Source organism: Saccopteryx bilineata, chromosome 7 (genome assembly GCF_036850765.1).
Source record: "Saccopteryx bilineata isolate mSacBil1 chromosome 7, mSacBil1_pri_phased_curated, whole genome shotgun sequence".
Lineage (NCBI taxonomy): Eukaryota > Metazoa > Chordata > Mammalia > Chiroptera > Emballonuridae > Saccopteryx > Saccopteryx bilineata.
The window spans coordinates 107,391,633-107,414,119 of record NC_089496.1 but is presented as its reverse complement, the minus strand read 5'-3'; positions in this window follow the sequence as shown (position 1 = coordinate 107,414,119).

Sequence of the window (22,487 nt, the reverse complement as noted above, 5' to 3'; positions counted from 1 at the left end):
CTTAGACGATGAGATCCTGGACCTCGAACCTGAGTCGGATACTGTGATGGGACGAGACTTTTTAGGGAAGAAGTTCATGGGTGTATCGTGTGTGGGAAGGATGTGAATTTTCATGGCCAGAGGCCGGGCTGTGGTGGATTACACTTCCTAAACGGTTGCTACAATACCTCCTCTCCTACATGCTCATCTGTAATGTCACCCTGTCACCTTCCCCATCAAGAGACTGAAGAGACTGAGTCTGTTTTCTCCTCTTTGGATCTGGAAAGGCCTTGTAAACAAAAAATGGTGGCTGATGCTATGCGATTTCCAAGTTTAGGTCATAAAATGTCTCTATGTTTTCCTTTTTCTTTGTTGATCTATTTCTTCGTAGAACCAGCCACCAGGCTGAGCGGAAGCCCAAACAATCCCGTGGAGAGAAACAGAGCACCTGGCCAACATCTCTGAACTCCCAGCCACGTGAACAAAGCCAGTGTGGACATGCGGGATGCCCCAGTGCCCCGCCAGCACCAGGGGAAGCACAGCGATCCCTGGCTCCTCTCGCAGAGCCGTGAGAAATGACCATTCTCAGCCGGCACTTGTGTGGTGGTTTGCTACACGGCGACAGAAGCTGAAACAAGGTTCGATCTAAGTAACGGGCACACGAGCGCTCACAGTGCCACTTGCTCTACCTCCCTGTTGATTCGGAGATTTTTTGAAATGAAAAGTTAAGAAAAAATTTTGTTCAGTTAAAAGTCTCATCTGTGAGAAGGAATCACAAACAACAGAATGCACGGCGGGATAAGATGAAAGGACGCACCCGGAACAGTAGAAGCGAGAGGACACGAGAGGCAGGAGAGCAGCCAGTCTGAGCAGGGGAAGGGGGGGGAGGGCAGGAGCGGCTCTCTGGGACTCTTCCTATGAGACACCAAATATCTAGAAACAAACATGTGGGTGAAAAAGAAAAAGTCAGTCTGTATTTTACAGGTGTTCTCTTGGTCCCCCGACATCACATGACTATTTCAGATACTCAGATGTTCACCCCACGGCTCCAGACACCAACAGCAGAGGCATCAACCACACAAGCAGGAGGAGAGAGAGGCTTGTGTTTCCCTGAACAGCCACACACCTCCTGTGTTGTGGCTGTAACAACATTCAGATATGCGGTAGATCCGACAGTAAAGGATTGATTGACTAAGTGATAGCATAGTAAAAAATATATATATAGACAGACTACTCAGAAGCAGCAGCCATTCAGAATAATAGAGAAGGAAACTGGGTTTCCTGTTGGGACAAGAGTTTCCTGCAGTCCCAAAACGACCTGTGCAAAATCAATACATAGAGCATGATCTGGTGTTGTATAAAAAATACACTCGTATGCAATGCACTTCAGAAAAGTCTGGAGTGCGATATGCCAGGATGTTTACCATAGAGTCCTCGCCAGTAGAGCAGCAGTGGTTTTTATTATCATCTTTATGGTTATCAATATTTCTAATTATTAAAATAGTAACCATGAACAATTTGAGTAAATCAATAAACAATAGAGTAGATGTTTGGCAAAATATTCATATTAATATGAGTATCTCTTTTCACCTCTCCTGAGTACTTGGCCGTCTATCTAGGTGGCCTACACTAATAATTTGCTTATGGGAAAAATAAGAATTTTGTACAGAAAGAAGGAGCTTGCATTTCAATTCTGACACTCAGCATAGAACTCTCTATGGAAACTAGGCTTTGTTATAACAATTGTCCCAGTTCCTCTGGTCCCTGTTTAGCCAACCTGTGGGACTGAACCTGAGTTTTAGGTGAGAAAAAGGCAGGAGGAGTAAGGAGGGGCGTCTTCCCTCTGCACCCAGGAGTGGGGGAGGGAGGCACATCATGGTAGGAGGTGGGGAGACCCTCTGAAGACCAGAGACCTTTGCCTCGCTCTCGGTGGAGACCACTGTTGGGGAGCCTGTACCATGTGGGGTCACACAGACAACAGGGGAGTCAGACTGAAGGTATCCACAGCGTTCTGGGTCTTCCTTGGGTCCTATCTGTGCAAGCATTGTGCTGAGCTCAGTGGGCTTACAATGGGCTCCCAGGGTGGCCCTCAGCGCCCCTCCCCCACTCCACCCGAGGCCGGGGAAGCCTATGTCTGAGTGCTGGGACCCCTTCTTTGCTCTAAGAACTCAGACACAGTTTCCTTCCCCCCTGAGCCTCCACTTATTGGTCTGAAAACCTGGAGCATGCCGCTTCCTTTGCTGTGTTACTGTGACACCTAAGGCCATGTGCAGAGAGCTGGCCACCAGCTTCCAAGTCCCCGCCTGTCCCTTTGCAGCCTCAAAGCCTCAAACCTGAACACGAGGCCCAGTGCACAGCAGTAAAAGCTCTCGACTGAGAGACTTGGGTTCAAACCCAGGCCCGCCACCAACCTGCTGAGTTGGCTAAAACAATTCCCTTGTCTGTAAAATAGGGAGTTTGGAATATCTGACCCCAAGGTCCCCTCCATTTCTACCATGACAACCCTGAAACCTCCTGCTGGGGAGCTTCTGTGTCCCGGATGTCCACCAGGGGCCTTGGGGTCTGCCTGGGCCATGCACATGCTTCCAGACAAGAAGGGCTTCTGGCAGAGCATCTAAGAGAAGCCCCCTCTTCCCGGCCCCAGCAAAACTAAAAGTGTTGGGTTTTCACTGATCACCTGGGAAGGAGACAGATGGCACATCTCAGAGGGGACCCTGAACACAATTGTCACGATTATGGAATAAACTCTCTCGTGTGAGACAGGCCTTTATGAATAAACTAAATACAGCTAATATTAAAGGTAATGGTGCAAATGATTGAATAGCTTGGCAGTCGTCCCCTTCCGAACGGCCTCACGTGGGAAGTAGGCTGGGTGGCAGGAGCTCAACTTGCACAAAAGCGAACACGGCTATGGCTCCCAGGCCCAGGGGGATTGGGACCGTCACCCAGGTGGTCCAAGGCCTGGATCGCCAGCCTGCACCCCCCTGGCTTCGTCCTCCAGGGAAAGGAGGCGGGTCTCAGCCTTTACTGATCGTTACTTCCACTGTTACAGTAACGATCAACGCAGGAAGACAGGGAAAGATGGTGTATGGTGTATACTCTTCGCCCCAGCTAAAGCCCGACAGCTCAGGACTGGCTTTGAGCACCGGTGACCTCCAAGACTCTGCCCAGTCCCGTAACTGAAAGGCTGCCTTGGATCAGGACAAGGTCCCCTAGAAAAGCAAGGAAGGCGTTTGGCAGTCACTGCCACTTCCGGCTCACGGGCCCCTTGTGTGTGTTGGCCTCTTGCCCAGTTGCCGGCCACCCCCTCTGACCAGCCTCACACCCCCAGTTCATCCAGGGCACAGCCACCACTGCGCTGCTCCTAAAAGACACCCCAGCCAACCTCGACCTGGGGAATGAGGGGGGAGATGACCTGTCACTCAGCCGAGATCAGGGCCTCAGCTGGGCGCCCCGGGCCCCCACACCCTGGCATCATGCTTTCTCTGCCTCCTGCCCTCTCACGACTGTCGCCCTGAACGGGTGAGGATCTCTGCTGGGGTCAGTCCAGCTGCTTGGCTGACTGTCCTCCCTCCCTCCTCTGCACCCCGCCGGGCCTGCCCATGGAAGTCACCAGTCTCCTTTGTTGCCCGTCTGAATCCTACACGTGCGTCTTCTCTGACCGCTCTAGTCCTGCCCCTACTACCCACACAGATGACACCAGAGTCTCCCCTTCTTCCCTGTGACCCTGCGGCCAGTCACAGGTTCCCTCGGGGTGGGGGCTGCTGGTACGATGCCCTGGTGGAGCCTCTCGCCTTCTTTATTTGTCAACGCGTGTCCCGGACCTCGGAAGGCAGGGCCCCTTGGTAGAATGCTGCCCCGGTTTTCTGACTGCCCCGCCAGATGGAAGAGCCACCTTCCTCCTCTCAACTCTCACGACATTTTGCGCCTCACTGAGGGCACATGGGACATTTTATTTTTAATTTTTAAAGATTATCTTTAAAAAAAAAAGATTTTAGAGAGAGGAAAGGGAAGAGAGAGAAAGAGAAACATTGATTTGTTGTTCCACTTATTTATAGCATCATTGGCTGATTCTTGTATGTGCCCTGACCAGGGATCAAACCCACAACCTCGGTATTTCAGGACAACATACTAGCCAACTAAGAGCTTCCCAGTCAGGGGAGTACATTTTAAAGAATAAATCACGTCAAGCACCAGTCTAGCTGATAATAAACACTCGATAAGTGTTCGTTGTTGTTATTCCTTTACTAGAGTTCATCCTAAATGTGTTTTAGTGCTCCTATTGTCAACAGGCACTCATTCACTATTTTCAAAATATTTATTTAGCACCTACCCTGCAAGACTTCGGACCCCTGGGGACAAGATGGCCGTCTGAACCATCTCCGTACCCCCGCGGCACCAGCATGCTGTGGTGAAATGTCCCTTTATTCCTTAGTGGATGTGGGAGTCACTCAGACACACCCAACTGCCTACCACCCTTGTACACAAAGTGTATGTGGCTTTGTGACCAAAATAAATCTCAGGGGTCCAAGCGGTCCAGTCTCAGAATTGTCACACCCAGTGCTCAGAATTAATTCTCACCTTTACTTGAACGACTCACGTCACATGGAAGGGGTCCATGCTGTTGCTCATGGCGATGCTTCTTAACCTGCACTATCTTCCAGCCCCCGTGCTCTCCCTCCTCTCTCTCGGGCTCCACCCTGACCAAGCTCTGCTCTTGCCTTCTCTCTGAATTTCCTTTTAATTCTTTTTTTTTTTTTGTCTTCGCCCTGACAAGCAGGTGCTGCTAAACTTCTCCTTTGAGAGGGAGAAATGGATGGCCTGAGAATTCTATTTTATTTTCTGTAGAATCATAAGGCTTTCCAATATGGGAAAAGGGCTCCAAACATTGAGGCTGGCAACCCCCCACAACTGAACTATAAGGCGAGGTCTCCTACCAAAAATGTCGACTTTTTTTCTTTTAATAAAATAGAAGGCTATGGTTATCTTAAAATATCTCTGAAGCAACTGGATGAGGGCATGCAACAACCAAGTCAGTAGGATGAAGTCTCAGGAAACCTAGTTGGATTGCTAAAGTAAATATTTTTAAAATAAATATACAAAAGGATTTCTAATTTTAAAAAAATAATCCACCAAGGTGCTTTGTTAGTGTGTTTAGTTCTAGGCTGCTGCTTGTGGCATCTCAGTATGGCTTGATTAATTCCAAAGAACGAAGACCACCGGTGCTGGGGAAATTCACGATCCCTTAGCAGACCAGCGGGACAGAACCGTCAGGAGTGCTAAGGATGGCTTGGTTAACTGCATGGTAACCATACTATTTTTGATATGTTAGTTTCCACTTTTAGGTCTTTCCACTCAGACATGCCAGGAGGATTTCTTTTCCTTTCATTCTTATGTTAAATTTTTATCACACTCAAGACTTTTAAAATGTGCGCCATATTGACTTCCACTCAAAAGGAAAAGAGAATGAAAGCTCCTTGGAGTCAGAGACTTCCGTCCTTCCTCTTCACCAATTTCCCTGTGCCTACAGCACGCCCGGGCGAATGCACACATACATGGAGAAATGAGTAAAACTTCTCTCAGCCTTACAATGAAAACCAACCAACCAAAAAAAAAAAAAAAGTTAGACTTCTCCAATCATCAAATCCTCTAATCAATGAGAAGAAACCAACAGTAAAGATGAGGAAGGTTCTTAAATCATATTTTTAAAAATCAAGTTATTACTGATCTAAAACTCCTGATATAAAGGGTGAATGGAGAGGCTTAGTAATAATGTACATATTTATATATCAACTCAATCAATGCCCCGAACGATGCTATGAGCGGGGCGCCATTGTTGTCCCTATTTCAGCAGATGAGGAATTGTAGCACACAGAGGTTCAGTCACTCAGTCCAGATCGCACAGCTAACAGGTGGGGGAACTGGGATTTGAACCTGGGAATCTGCTCCTGACCCCTGCACTCTGTTGAACCAAATTTGAGCTGCCAGTGAGAGAGTGGGCTGGCTCCCTGGACCAAGAATCTGCTCCTCAATCCCCAGCTCTGTAAGTCATTGAGCAAGAATATTCTAGAGAAAATTCAGGTATTACGTGGGAAGAAGAAGGTTGGAACTAAATTACTTTTATGGTTTCTTTCAACCCTGAGATCTATGATTCTAAGAAGGATGGTGTCTATTTCTCTAACATATTGTATCTAAATCCACTTTTTCCTTCAGTGCACCCAATATGCTTGGGTTTACATGAGTGAGTCCATATAACTGGTAATACATTTGGGGGATGAAAAAGGAAATTGCTTCCCCCAGATGAATCTCTTCAGATACCAAAATTTGCCAGATATTTACCAAGCTTCCAAGTTAACCAAAACCCCCCCCAGCTCAATCCAGGAGGAGCCCTCAGATACCTCGAGAGAATAGCGCCCATATAACTAAGAGCACAGTTGATAAGCATTGCGACCCGTGACGGAATGTCTCCAACGCCCACGGAAATGAACTTGGCCAGGCGAGAAAAACCCGGCCAGGCGACCGACGAGGACGGGGTGTCCCTGGATGCTTTTTCTTGGGTTCCTTGGCCCAACCCATCAAACTTTTCGAGCTGCATTTGTGTTAAACTGTTCCTGATATGCTCCAATAAGTGCGCTTTCGACACATTGTTAACATAAGGCCAGATCTGTAATACAGCATGGACAATTAAGCGCACAATTTTTGTATAAATGCAAAATCCCTCACTGTGAATTATTTAATTAATGCTCTCCAGTTCATTTAATAGAGCTCTTTCAGAGGCCATTTCACTCACAGAAAACTAATTTCATTCTCCGGGTTGATTTAATTAGATCGCATGATCTATGGTATTGCTAATTCAGCGGCTCCGGACGCCGTGCCTGGGCCCGTTACCCCTATTGTCGGCAATCTGTCAGCCCCATTTTTAACAGTATTGAAAAATTCAAGCTTTATTATTGCTCGCTCACTCTTTCTCTCCCATCAGGAGGAAAGTAATGAGCTTTTCTTCTTACGAGAGAGCCGTTGGAGAGCGTGGTACCGTCGCTGCTCCAGGCATGAGGCCGCATTAACAGGGCTGATTCATGAGTTAAGTTTCCAACTGCTCGTGGCCATTAGCACCGAGTCCTTTGGCTGTCATTTAGTTAAAAAGACTCTTCGGTTAATTCACTCTTTTAATGAGACTGTGCTATTCAACTAATGTATTTTACTGTATGAAAGGTCACACCAGGAACCAAAACAGATTGGAGGGAATGTAGCAAGAAGCCTGGCTGTCAAGAAACAATTCAAGCCTCCGAGGCATTTAGCAGCCCCTGCGTCTGTAATAAGCTACGGAACTGATGGGCCAGCATTCACCTCCAGAGTTGAGCACCATAAATCAAGGCTAAAGAGAAGGCAGATTAATCAGAGGCTCAGACAAAAAGAGCACGTGTTCCATTACCCATATAATCACTAACATGATTGCCAGACAAGCTAAGGAACTGAACGCGGGACTGGAAAAATATAGTTCAAGAGAGCGCTGGAACTCAGTTCTGCTTTAGCTGCAAACACTAAATCTTTTCGTTAAGGCCCCGTTGCCTCCATTTTCTGGGCCGCTGCCCTGGGTGGGGACCAAGGAGGAGTCCGTCAAAGGGGCAGAGGTTGGGGTGGGCAGACCTGGTTGGCGCGCATGCGCAAAGGCTGTGCCAGGCGGGGGCGGGTAGGTGGGTGCTCGGCAGGCAGTGTGCACGACCTCAAAATATGACACGGGCGCAAGGTGACAGACGGGTCCAGTCATGCTGGGCTGCGTCAGACCCGGCGGGAGGCTCCACGCCCTTCCTCCCCTGGACGCTGGTAGACAAGGATGAAAGGGCCAGACCCACAGCTCCTGTTCAGCTTTCTTTCTATAGGTTCTCTCTCTCTCTCTCTCTCTCTCTCTCTCTCTCTCTCTCTCTCTCGCACGCACTCACACGCACGCACGCACTCACACACACACGCACGCACTCACACACATTCACACACACTCACACACACTGTGTGTATGAGGCTGTCCATGCCTCTTCCGACTTCTGCGGCCTTGTGTAATCCTGCCAGCCTGCATGGGCAGAAAGGCTCAGCATAGGCGTCATGGATCTGAATTCCTGAAGCACTCCGCCCCCTGGAAAGCCTCCACACCACATTGACTTCTAAGGACAACAAACGAGATGACCAGGCATTATCACCTGCCGGTCTCCAGAAAAAAAAAAAAATCCTTCTTCAGCAATGATGTGCCCATCAAGGGCATGGTTTCCAAAGGGGGCGGATCACAAGAGGCTGTCCCCACTTGGCGCTGGATCCTTCCCTTCCCCTCAGAGGTATCTCTGTGCAGTTCTTTCATCTCCTTACTGGGAAGCTGAGCGACCTGTACTCGGGTGGGGTGGGGGGACATGAAGGAAAGGAAATAAGACAAATTCTCTTTAGAACCCCGCAGAACAAATCACGCCCCCTTGGCATTCCCCGGGCTCTCCCAAACTGGGAAACCGTATGCTTAATTAGGAAACATCTGTTGCCCAGCACACCCCCTTGCTTTTGGCAGCTCGGATCTCGCGGTATGAATTTTAAAATCTGTCAGCAAAGGATCAGGAAAGCTCAGGGAGCCAAGAGCTGCTCACGTTAACCTCTGAACCAGATAATCTAACCGTAATCCATTCAGAACTAATCAAACATTTACAGAACCGCACCGGCATCCCAGCAAACAATTCGTCATCCTCACGCGCTCATTACAACCCCCCCCCCACCAACATCTCAATCCGCCCATGCAAATGAAGCGAGGGAGCTGACATCGAGACCGCGCGGCAGAAATTATAAACAAATATTCATCCATTATGCCGCGGAAATTTAACAGCTGAAGTACCAACAGTCGCTGAACTTCCAGCCCCGAGTATCCATTATTTATGAACCTAAAACTGACAGGACTGTGTAGGTGAATTAGCCGCGTGTGTCAAGCTTTGTTATAAATCCCAACCTACTGTAAAACTCATTTTCATAGAATGTATGTACAAGCCTGACAATATATCAACAGCGCGGCATTAATAATTTAGAAGAATGGGACCGTGAGGGAACACCTTGGAAACTGTGCTCTGCTCCGTAGTTGATATTACAAATAAAAAAGTCAAATAAAATGAATTTCCCATAAACAGAGAATCAAATAAAGCATTTTCTCCATAATTTTATTTTCAATTTTCAAAAAAAAAAAAATACCCATGCCCATTGTTACATCCGTGTGTAGGTACGACCATAAGCATCACCCTATGTCGTCTTAATTTCTTTCTTTTCTTTTCTTTTTTTTCCTAAGTAAACGGCAGGGAAATTTCTGATCTGGTGATGAACGGACGTTTTTCTTCTCTTTACTCTTGTGATAAAAACAAGTGCGCAGCGGAAGGAGAGCTGGAGCTCACATCACGTTGTTTGCCCTCGCGAAATCGTCCGCTGTGGTTTGCCCGGGATGCAATAAAACCAAGTTGCAACACGGTTGCACAACCCGTTAATTGAGACGGTATTTCTCCGGAAAGCGGTGGGCTTTCCTGTCAGGGTCTCATCTGAAAGGCGGAAGGTCTAGCAGTTCAGAGATCTCAGTGACGGCCTTGATTTGCCAGGTGCAGATTGTCCCCTGCAGGTTCCAACCTGAAGAGGCCACCTGGAGAGCAGCCCCTGTCCCGGGTGGGGCAGGGGCCCGGGGGGGGGGGGGGGTGGCAGGGAGAGGAGTCCCAAACCTCTGCCATTCCTCTCACGCATCTCCAGCCTTAACCTTCGCAATCGCTTCTAGGCGACTGATGTGCCGCCACGGGGACTCTTTTGTCACTGCTAATGACTTCTCCCTTTCCATCTTCTCCAGACTCTGGATATTTATGGCCTCTTGGCCACATCTGTCATCTCTGGCCAGTGAGGAGGCATCTCTCAGCATGAAGGGAACTTCCGACTGTATTCTGGGTCCTGGATCCCCTCCGGACACCAAGCTCATCCCCCCACCCCTCTTCTGGTGTCTACACCCTGTTCTTCCAAGTGACCCCTCTCACTTGTTAGAACGCGACATCTCTGCTGGTGATGGTCCTCACTCCCTCTCAAGGTGAGGTCCCTTCAGAGGCACAGGAGCCCGGGCCAGATGAGCCGTAGTGGCTCCAACGCACCATCAGCTCCTACCAGGCAGCCTGTCCCTCAACACCCCTCGCTCCCCCCCCCCCCCCCCCCCGCCCTCGCTCCCATCCAGGTGCCAAACAGGCAGGAAACAGCAGCCCCAGCCCCCTGCCTCCACTTATTTACATGAAGCCAAAATAAAAATTAAAAATTTCTACCCACTTGTGGCCCAAAGGCACGGACCACGCTCTGACATCTCCAGGTGGCAGACCAGCTACCTGGGCCTCCCCGCCGGAGGCGGGGCTCCTGTCGTCCCAGGTGGAGATTTCCGCAGGAGACGGGTGCCTCCTGAAGTCTCCCGGTGCCGGCCAAGCTCTGTCCTCTAACGTGTGTGCACACCGGTCCTTCCCCTTCTCTGCCTTTCAGGGAGCCGTTAAACTTTCCAAGTTCTTCCAAATGGCCTTTAGAGGAGGGAGCCCTGGCAGGGAATCGTGTGTATATATATATATTAATGCTACATGAAATTGCAGTCTGCCAAGTACCAGCTTAGCAACCTGCTTGAGCCATGGGAACTCTCATTTGTGAATGCATGTTCTGCTCAGAGGAAGACACCACCCTGGCTCTTTCTTTATAGCCCCGAGGCCAACGCCCGGGAAAGCACCATACCTTCCTGTGCCCTCAATGGGCACCAGCAGCTCCCACTGCCACCACCCTGGCACCTGCACAGACACTCTCGATCTATTATGTCCAAGGCAGGGGACGTTTCCTGTCCCTTTCTGTGGGACACGCCCCACGTCCAAAGCGGCCGCAGCATGGGGAGGCCATGGCGTGAGGAGGCTGGAGTTGGGCCCCTCTGCTCCCTTGGAAAACTACTCAGCAAAGCCAATTGATTGGCATGTGTGGGAGGTGCTTGCCGGTATTCAGATGACTGAGAGGGTAGCCTCCAATCCTCCCGGTTTTATGAGACGCTAAAATATTTATGCTCTTTTTACTTCGACCAGGGTAAAGCCTGCGGATCCATTTCAAAGGGGGGAGAGTGAAGAGAGCTGACATGTCCGGGAGGAACAACGCTGGGGCACGCGGCTCCAACTGAAATGAGAACCCGCCAAGGATTCGGACAGCATGGGCTCCCGCGCAAATGTGGGCGGGTGGGTGACTGTGGATTCCAGCCACCCTCGGGGCAGCCAGAAAGAACAACAGCTCTGACTCTTGGCCTTGGCTAGCGGTTGGGGGCTGCTGGTTTAATTCGCACTTCCAGGAGTTCCGTATTTTAAGAATATAAAGAGCACTTGTTTCTCTTCTGTTTGTGATTCCCGTTGGATAGCTCTTGTTTCCTTCCACGCTTCAGGCAGCACTCGGGAAGGAGAGGAGGGGACGGCTTATTCCCCGGAACAGCTAAAAGCATCCTTGGAGTTATGGGCGCTGTATTCTATGAAAGAGGAAAATATATTTTTGGGTCTTGAAAGTTACTGTTCAATTACTTAGTAATCTCTCTAAGCAACCTCAGGGTGGGCTTTTAAGAGGTGGGTTTGAGAGAGGCCTGTGGAGACGCTCTCCCCGAGCATGACCACGTAAACCTGTAGAGTGAAAGCAGAGAGCTCTTTGTACATTAACCCAGCCCAGGAGGCCGTAAGGACAAGCTGGTGTGTTCAGGGCACCTGGCGTGTCCAGGGCCTGTCTCTGTCTTTGACTTTGGGGACTTTATGGAAAAAAAAATCAGAAAAATGTTTACAGCAGTACTCTTTACAGTAGTCAAATGGTAAACAGCCCAAGGATGCTTCAATGGATGAATGGATGAAGAAAATATGGGAAATTCCTATAATGCAGCAGTTCTCAACCTGTGGGTCACAACTGCGGTGGGGGTCGAACGACCAAAACACTGGGGTCGCCTAAAGCCATCGGAAAATACATATTTATTAAACAATACATTTTAAAATAAAATATGTATTTCCGATGGCTTTAGGTGACCCCTGTGTTTTGGTCGTTCGACTCCATCGGGGTCGCGACCCACAGGTTGAGAACCGCTGCTATAATGGAATATTACTTGGGCATGAAAAAGACTGAAGCACTGACACCGGCTGCAACATGAATGAACCTAAAAAGTATTATGCCAGGCAAAGGAAACCAGACACGAAAAGTCACAGGTTGTATGATCCCATTTATATAAAACGTCCAGAACAAGCAAGTCCCTAGGAACAGAGCACAGGCTGGTGCTTGCTAGGAGCTGGGGACGGGGAAGGAAAGGGGCAGGGGAAAGGGCAGGGAAGGGGCAGGGAAGGGGCAGGGGAAAGGGCAGGGAAGGGGCAGGGAAGGGGCAGGGGAAGGGGCAGGGAAGGGGCAGGGGAAGGGGCAGGGGAAGGGGCAGGGGAAGGGGCGGGGAAGGGACGGGGAAGGGGCAGGGAAGGGGCAGGGGAAGGGGCGGGGAAGGGACGGGGAAGGGGCGGGGAAGGGACGGGGAAGGGGCAGGGGAAGGGGCGGGGAAGGGACGGGGAAGGGGCAGGGGAAGGGACGGGGAAGGGGCAGGGGAAGGGGCGGGGAAGGGGCGGGGAAGGGACAGGGAAGGGGCAGGGAAGGGGCAGGGAAGGGACAGGGAAGGGACAGGGGAAGGGACAGGGAAGGGGCAGGGGAAGGGGCAGGGGAAGGGATGGGGAAGGGGCGGAGAAGGGGCGGGGAAGGGACGGGGAAGGGGCGGGGGAAGGGGAGGATGGCTTAATGGGTAGGACATTTTATTTAAAGGTAATGAAAGTGCTTTGGAACTAGACAGGAGTGACGGCTGCAGAACACTGTGAATACACATTATGCCACTGAATTGTTTGCATTAAAATGTTCACTTTCATATTTAAGTGAGTTTTACCTCAAAATAGTTTAAGTATTGTCTATTGTGGGTCCATTTCAGTGCATGGAGAGACCCAGGCTCATGGTCAGATTCTCCTGGTGACTATTCAAGGGCCACTACTCTAGAAATGTCATCAAAGTGGGCTTGGTGTGAGCCGTCAAACCTGGGGCAACGGACTGCACATGAGCCAGGAGGGTCTGCCAGCTGACCACCTTCGCCCACAGTCTCACACTACATCCTGTGTCTCTCCTCACCCCTGGGTGGGCCCGTGGGCTATTTTTAGCTTTTAGCCACTATGAATAGTGTTGCTATGAACTACCGTGAATAATGTTACTCCTCTGAATTATTGTGAATAGAGTTGCTACGAATATTCTTCTGATATGTTCAGTGGGCTGGTTTAGCTCTTCAGGTGCCAAGGAACAGACACTCTGAGATGACCTTAAGGACACACCTGGCCGTGAGGATGCTGAGCGTAGAAGGACATTGCTTGGCTTCATGGGGGCAGCGCACAGTCTGTGAATAGACGGTCACTCAGGCTGCCTGCGAACTGCGCCTCCAGCATCCTTGTTTCCTCTGACATAGCACCTGTCCCTCGTGGCTGGGGGCCTCTGCCATGGAAGCAATTCGGCCTGGTGACACCCTCCTCTTCTGTCACCTCACCTCCTCCTCGCCCACATCACTTCTGCTTGTCGGGGCTTCCGACCCTCCATGGTTCCTACCCTCTGCCTTCTGTCTTTCCGTCCCTGCTCTCCAGGATGAGCCATCGGCCCCCTCTTCCCTGTGTGTCTGGAATTCCAGCCCGCGTCGTGGGCTCAGATGTGTTCATCAGTAACGACCGCCTCTGTTGGGGGCAGTGGTCACATCTGAGAATGGACAGGGACTGCTTAGACACTGGGTGCCCAAGCAGATTAGCTGACATCAGTGTGGGGAGACCGGATGCTCGTGGGATGGGATGGCCCTCGAGGGTCAGTCCCTGCCAGCCCTCGACCCTCTGATGCCGCCTCTTGGGGAAGCCTCTGGTTCCTACGGCCTCGGTTTCATGTGGCCTTTCTGTTTTGCACTTTGGCAAAGCCAGAATGTTCCGCCTAAAACATGTTGGCTTGGGCGCTGCCTTTGTCTAAGCCTGTGGTTGTGCAGCAGCCTAAACCCCAGATACCCTAACTCAGCTGGAGGAGGTGTGGAAACAGCTGCCCGGTGTCCTAACGCCTAGGCCAGGGGACGTTTGTTAGTTCCATTTGTTGGCCATTGTTTCTGGGAGGACCGGCACCCTGAGTTTCCTGTTGCACCAGCAGGGGACCTTTGCTGTGGACCTTTCAAATGGCAGGAACCCAAGCAAACCTTGCTGAGGCAAAATGGAGGAGGTATTGCTTCCCAGAGACCAGGAAATGCTGAGCAAAGAAGCAGCCGGGCCCTGGCGACAAGCTGGAAGGAGATACCCAGACAGCCCCGCTTCTTTCTATGGGAGGACCAGCCCTCTCCTCTCCTTACAGCTCAGCTGTCCCCACATAGTTGGCAATGGGACCACTGAATACTCTTAAATTTCACTTCCACTGAAGGGACTCCGTCCGGAAGCTCTCTGAGTTCCAAAAGGAGGCACCCAGTCTGGATCAGGTGTCTACTTCAGACTTGTCAGCCACGGCAGGGTTCAGGGTCCTGGAGAAGACAGGCTATTCCAGAAGAAAGAGGCTGCCCAGACAGCTCCAAGCTTAAGTTCAGCTAAGCTTAAGAGCTGGACTGCCTGGCTCTAATCCTGGCTTCCCAACTTATAAGTGGTGTGACCTTGGCAAGTTACTTAACCTCTCTGCGCCTCAAGTCCCTCACCTATAGAATGGGGATGGTAACAGGACCTCTAGCATAGAGTTAGAGAGAGAATCGAATTAGTCTCCATGTACCAACGGCCTGGCCCACAGTGAGAGCTCCAGGCCATCTGGTCGTATTTTGTTGACTAGAATCTTGGAAGGCAGGTATTCCCAGGGGTCACAATGCACACACAAGCCAGGAGACATGACAGGGCTTTCAGAGACATGGGAGAGGTGCCACAGGCTTGGAGCTCAGGGCTGAAAGATGGAATTTGGTGGGGGGATGGGGCTAAGGGAATGGCTTGGCTGGAGAGGAAAGGGGAGGGGAGGGGAAGGGAGGGGAGGGGAGACGAGGCGAGGCTGGAGCACAAGGACCTTAAGAGTCTCGCTAAAGCACCATCCAGCTCCACCTCCATCTCTGGCAGGACCTGGAGGCTCCCTCCAGACCAAGTACAGTTCAGGACTCCCTTCTTTCCCTCCTTCACTCAGGGGGGAAGGTCCCTGATGCCCACTCTGCTCTGCGGTGCAGGATCATTGTCACATAGGAGCAAAGGAAGAGCCACCAGCACAGATGGCCTCCTGGGAAACCAATGACGCTGAGGGCAGTCTGTGGCGGGTGGGTTTTGGGAGACAGTACCCCGAAGGACCTACAGGAGTGGCTGCGGCCGAGGCTCAGGGCAAGGGGTGGAGCTGTGATTGTCTAATCATGGCAGAGGCCGGGCCAGCCCAGGAGAGCTCTAGAGTTGGGGCGGCTTTGTAGAGTTCTGTCAAATCGCCCTAAAGGAATTGGGCCATTTTACCCACTCACGGACCAGTCGTTGGATGGGACAAAACCCTGCCCCGCAGACCAAGCTCAGTTCTCAGAGGGGAATTCAGCTACAAGCTGTCAGCAACCAGCACCCCGCGGAGGGAATGAGGGCCTCAGCCACCAGCACCCCGCGGAGGGAATGAGGGCCTCAGCCACCAGCACCCCCGCGGAGGGAATGAGGGCCTCAGCCACCAGCACCCCCGCGGAGGCAGTGAGGGCCTCGGTGGAAGGCAGGGAGCTGGTGGCACACCCTGATGTCCACCGCACCTTTATCTAGATCTGACTCAGCAAACATTTCTTAAAGGGCCAGAGAGTAAATAGTTTCGGCTTTGCAGACCAAAAGACAACATACTCATATAACCATTTAAAAATGTAAATACTATCCTTATCTCATGACCAAAACAGGCAGTGGCTCAGATGTGGCCTGTGAGCTGTAGTTTGAAGACCCCAGACCAGAGTCTGTGTCATCTGACATGGTGATCACCAGCAGTAGTAATTACACGTGCTACTTAACATCCTGAAGCCTCCGTTTCCTCAAACCATGAAGTGGACACACCTGTACCTTAAGGTGTGTATTAAATAAGAGAAAAGAGAAAGAGCACATCACCCATGTCTGGGACAAAGGTTCGCATCCCCAACTCTTCGCCTCGCCCGTCCCAGGGTCAAGTTCTCCTGAACCTGACCTGGCTCGGTGTCTTACAGCCGACAGCTCTTTAACCAGTGAGTAGGCACTGCCATGGCTTGTCAAAGGGCGGAAGGAGCAGATTCCGCACTGTCTGCAGGGAAGCCAGTGACAATGACACCGGGATACCCTGCTAGCCTGGAGCTCCCCCCCACCCCCGGCCTCCCAGCCTCTTCCATGTGCCGCTTCCGCTGGGCCTTGAACGCCTTAGGGTACATTGTGTACCCAGCAAAGACCGTTAAATATACTTAGCTAATAAATGGAGCTACTGATCCTACCCAATGCACTGATTACCTAATCGTTCTGAACACGGTGTCTGAGGACAATTAAATTTACAAACCGTTCCAAAGCCATGGGCAGCCCGCAGCCCAGCCTAGGTATGTGATATGTGGACGGGTTGGTCCACACGGCCGACAGACCTTACTTCCCCCCCCCCCCCATCCGAGAGAGCGGAGCGCTGTCAGCGGGAAGGAAGTCTGCTCTCTGGCGTTTCAGATGGCAGACTCCCCACCCCATCCGCTGGGGAGAAAGCCGGCATTCAATGCCGTTCGTCGGGGAAGCACTTCAGACAGAGTGACCTCTCCTCCACTCAGGAACATGAAGGGGCGGCTCAGCTTTGAGTTAAAAGGGGGAGGGGCCGTGGGTTAAGACTAAGGAGAGCTGGGGAAGGGTGTGAAGCAGTTCCACATTGTTATCATCAGTATGATGAACCGAGCACCTGCTGTGCGGGCCCTGGGCGTGGCCGTCATCTCTGAGGAGGACACGTGGACCACTCTGCTTCCTCACTGAGGTGACACATGAACGGGCAGACAGCACCCCGACCATGCCAGTGGGCTCGGTCACAGGCGCCGGTCAAGGGATGTGTTCCTTTTGTTATTTGCTGGTTGGGCCTTCCACCTGCATTTTCTCATCTAGCCATCAAAACAACCCGATGGGACAGGCATTCTTCTCCCCACTTCCCAGACGAGAACACTGAGGCTCTCAGGGCGGAAGACACCTTCCCAAGGCCATGCAAAAATTACTTTGCAGAAGGCAGAATTTAAACCCCCAATTCCCTCATCTGAGGTCCCAGTCTTTCCCACTATACCACGCCGCCCCAAGAGGTGAGTGTGAAATCCCAAAGGTTGCAATGAGCCTGGGTTTTCATAGAAAAGAGGTCAGTGGGAACTGGAACCTCACCTTTGTCACCGTGCCCTCTATTCGAAGTCCCTCTTTTATCTGTCACACTGAGGCAGCCCTCCCATTATTCAAGTCCCAGGAACTGTACTCAGTTCTCAGGCATCTGGAATGCAAAGAAAAATAGAGTAACAACATCCACAGCCAAAATGTCAGCCTGCTAGCGACTTGGCCGGGTCCCACCCACCAACCAGGAAGGTCAGGGGCTTCCCACGGCAAGGGGAGGACACGTCGCCGGAACCTGGCATAGTGAGTTAATTAAACACGGGTTAACCAGGTGAAAGAACTGAATGACTACTGAATGAACTCATCTTCTCCAAGAAGACCAGGATGGAGATGGGGTCGTGTCTCTGGAGCGTGAGCATGCTAATCGCCTCCTGACGAGGGAGACACTGCCACGTCCTTGCTGCCTCATTCGTTAAGCAGTTAAAGGGCAGACATCACAGCATCCCCTCGAGCTCAGGTCATGGGCGTATGTTGAGAGCTCTGCCTAGCATGTTACTCATGGGTTGGGCAGGCACACGGTTCAGCCCGGCTGGGGCAGCTGGGGAAGCTGAAGCAGCATAGGGAAGAGCAGGAGAGAAAGGATAAGAAGGTGAGGGTTTCATCCCTCCCACAAGGGCTTGCATGAATGAATCCAGCGGACTGGTTACTATGTAGCAACTACCTGAATGTATTCGATTCCATTAAAGCAATTTTACTAAATGTCTACCATATGCTAGGAACTGTGTTAGATACTGGGGATGGAGCACAATCCAGACAGACGTTGACCCTGCCCTTGGGGAACCAGAAGTCTCACTCAGCAAGCACCTGCTGTCAGCTTAGCCTCATACACCAAAGCCACAGGGATTTAAATAACAACAACAAGACTTCTTCTGACTCACAGAGGAGTTGCAATCCATGAGAACCTTCAGGAAGCAACTAAAGAAGATGATGAAGTTGGATTATGGGTAATTCACACTGATGGTTGTGATGTCTTGGGGGTGAGGCAACACTGAAAGCATAACCATGGTGGTGTTTGACCTGTCTCCATCATCCAGGCCTGGGCAACCCCGGTGGCTCATTCATCCACCCTCTGACTGTCTCCTGTAGGGAGGGCTTTCCCTGCACGGTATGCCTTCAAGCCAGGTTGGGATGATGCAGCCTCCCGGCGAGCACTGCACCTGTGGGTCCTTCCATCTTTGTTTCAGGCCAGGGAGCTCCAACCCTCCGACTCACAGCACGCCCGCTCCCACTCAGCACTCAGAGGTGCCCGCAAGTCCTGCTGAGTCTGAATCCAGTTACCCCTCCCTGGAGGCTGCCTTTTGGTCTCGTCTCTCGGATGACCCCTATGGGGAGGGCACCCATTAAACACAACTGAATTTGTATCAAGAGCCTCAAAAACCTCCACATTTTGTGATCTAGAAATTTCACTTCTGGGAATATTTCAAAGTCACGCCTCTTGAGCTCAACTATAAACAGAATAGAAGAAAGAAAACAAAAGTAACATGTTGCCTGACCAGGCGGTGGCGCAGTGGATAGAGCGTCGGACTGGGATGCGGAAGTACCCAGGTTCAAGACTCCGAGGTCGCGCGCGGGCTCATCTGGCTTGAGCAAAGAGCTCACCAGCTTGGACCCAAGGTCGCTGGCTCCAGCAAGGGGTTACTCGGTCTGCTGAAGGCCCACGGTCAAGGCACATGTGAGAAAGCAATCAATGAACAACTAAGAAGTCGCAATGCGCAACGAGAAACTGATGATTGATGCTTCTCATCTCTCTCTGTTCCTGTCTGTCTGTCCCTGTCTATCTCTGCCTCTGTAAAAAAAAAAAAAAAAAAAAAAAAAAAAAAAAAAAGTAACATGTTAATAGTTATCTCCAAAAGGTAGGATTACAGGAGAGTTTTGTTCCCTTTGCTATTCTTTTCTGTATTTGGCAAGTTTTCTGTAATAAGGATGAGCTAGCTTTAGAATCAAAAAGTTGCCATTCTTAAAGGAAGCAACACAGCCAGCTGAGCGGTCCCGGTGACCCGGGGGCTGCAGGCCAGGCCCAAGCTCAGCTGTGCAGACGTGGAGAGAGATTCGCCTTCACAAAATATCACGGATGCTCCTTAAACCATTAAATACATTTCATAATTACAATTGCTCGCTCCAAATTGCCTGTTTATTCTGTTAATGAACTGTTTTTTGTGAACCACTATTTACAAATAAGGCATTTCCCAGAATCTGCTAGCAATTAGGGAACTGTTCTGGCCTCCTAATGAAAAGTAAACACCATTAATAACACCTGTCCTGGCTCCTACTCATGTTGGTTTTGTGTCATTTTCCTTGGGAACAGATATAACCAACCCTAAAAACACATATTCAGCCTACAGACGATGCTTGTTTGCTCAGCTCATGCCATGAGTGATATCCAACTACACAGCCGTTCTTTCTGGGACCTTTGAAATGGATTAAAAATCAGGACACTTGGCAGGTCCCTTTGAACTCCACAGTGGCCTCGGCTCGATGGTCAAGTCAGCCGCTGAGAGTGAGTTCATCGCCGCAGTTGGCCATGTCCCTTCCTTTCAGCCTCACGTGCGGCAGTGACTTCCACGGGTGTAACTTTGACTTTGGGTCACAGGGACTACTGAAGCATATACATGCAGTTTCTGAGCAATCAGAATGGGTGTTAGGACCACAGATAGAAGGACTCAGGAACTCAGGGTCAGGGGTGTTTGAAAGGACACTGAACAGCAAACTCTAGTTCCATCTTAAGTGTCTGGGATGATACTGAGATAAACCCCCAGCTCCATACATCCTGACCGCACTGTTTCTGACCTTGACTGCAGCCGACTGAAACAACCCAGCAAGGTCGTCAGAGGGGCGGCCAGCCCAGCGCTCTGCTATAACAACAACAACAGTAGTAATCAGAAACCAGACAACTTTCAGATGTGCTACTTCTGACCCAAGTTCAACAGTCCTTCTGAGTGTGCTGTTGATCAGCTTCTGAGGACTCCAGAATTCTTAGGGCTTAACTGTCACAAGGCTATAACCAATGGGTGAAATCAAATAAGGGAGACCTGTGGACCCAGCATGTGACTTCAGCTCGCCAGAATTTGGAGGGCTAACAGAAGCCAGACAAGGTGACATCCAAGAAAACACATTTGTTCTCCTTCTGGTGACATCAGAGAGGAATCGGGCCATCCTGGGTGGACCTCGGGTGAAGAATAGTCCAAAGCAGAGATTTTCAACCAGTGTGCCGCAAGAATTTCTAAAACATGCGATACCCGGCGATTTAGTCAGTGACACGGAACCTCTTCTCCATTAGGTTGTCAAATAAAAATGACAACAGCCAACGCAACAATAGCCATTCAGTGTGAATGAATCAAAATCATACCTAGTTTTTGTCAGATCAGCAAAAAATATAAATATATTTTTTGATACACCGCAGCACGTTAGTAATTAGTTTATACGTGCCACGAGATGAGAAAAGGTGGACAGGCGCCAGTTGAAAGTATCAAGAGACACCACGCGAAGGCAGCCCGCACTGCCGGGCGGGAGTCTGGACAGGCAGCGTCAAGAAGGGGTGTTCAGGTGAGGCAGACCTGAACAGGCATCTCTGACCGCCTCCAAGAACCCACATGGGCATGGGAGTCCTGGGCCCCTGGGGACAAGAGCGAGGAGCAAATCCCTGCTCTGCAAAGAAAAAAATCAAGGCCTGCGGGCAAGAGGATCTCCTTCCAGACTGCGGCCACCCTGACGTTCCGGAGGCTTACACACCACACACCGGCTTGGCGTCTGTGTATATCACATCTGTATCATGTATTTCTTGTTTCATTCAAGATCTTTATGCCACTTTGGGGGAGAGCCTTTTTCCGGTGTTTCCAGGACCAGTCCCAGGAATGTCAGAGGTTGGGAACGATCTCTTGGGAATTATGCAGTAATACCGATTATCTGGAGAAGTTCATGAAAAAGGCAGAAGGGAGCAGAGAGGAGATCTAGAACTTTCCACCAGGAACCGAAAACTTCCTGATCACAAACTGGGCTGCAGTGGAGCGTACAGAGTGACTATTTTGTTCCAAAACACTGCAACGGACTATTTTGTAAAAACTAGAATAGAAGAAGAAAAATTATAAAACTACCAAAAAATAAAAAGAGAAAAGAAAAGAAAACCGAAACACAGCAGGTCTCCGTAAGAGAGTGTAGAAGCCAGAAACCAGCTTGGAGATTGTCACTCATGCACCCCTTACTCCTTGGCCGGCTCCCTCCATTCCCACCCCTCCAGCCCCACCTCCTCGGAGGCCAGAGTCCCAGACAGTTAAGCATGAGCCCAAGTTCATCCAGCTAAGGACTGAAGGGCTGCAACTCAAACCCATCTGTCCGTGTGGGGTACGGTTCTTTCCACTCCATTATTTTTAGATGACAAATGGACTCTATGCCTTACAAAACGTCCCACCAGACGACTTAAAGAGTCATTTGTCCTGATGTATTTGTAGCACAATTCAGACCCTTACATTCGGATCTTCTTGTCATGCACAGATCCACGGCAAATGGCAAGGTCTGTTTGCAGAAAACAAAGATCCCGTGCCTCCTAACCTTGCCCGATGCGACCTCTGTAATTATGAGACGCGGGGTCTTGGTATTTCACCTCTTCCAGGGGTTTCCAGTCTTGCACTTCATCAAAACCACATGGACCCCAAGCCAGGCTGCTAAATCAGAATCAACAGGGATGGGGCCCAGGATTATATCAGGTCTACCGGAAGGTTCTGTCCGTTTCTATCACAACAAGTGTCGACACGTAAGCACATGTTTATTTGGCGCATGCGTGCCTCTCTATTTTTATCACTTAATGTATACATACTGAAGTAGCAAATTAACTAAAACAAAGTTGATTCACGTTAGTCTTATGTGTGAAGCGATAGTGTACTCATGGCTACTGATAAAGTTCATTTACGCCACTGTAATTTTTACGAATTTCAACAAGGAAGAAATGCTACAGAAGCATGTCTGTCGCATCCACCATATTCTCCGGACTTAGCAGCCTCCGACTATCACTTGTTTTTGTCCTTACAAAATTTTTTGAAGGGCAAAAAATTCAAAAATGAAGAAGATGTCAAACAAGCACTGGTTCAATTTTTCGCATCAAAAGATAAAACATTTTTCAAAGAT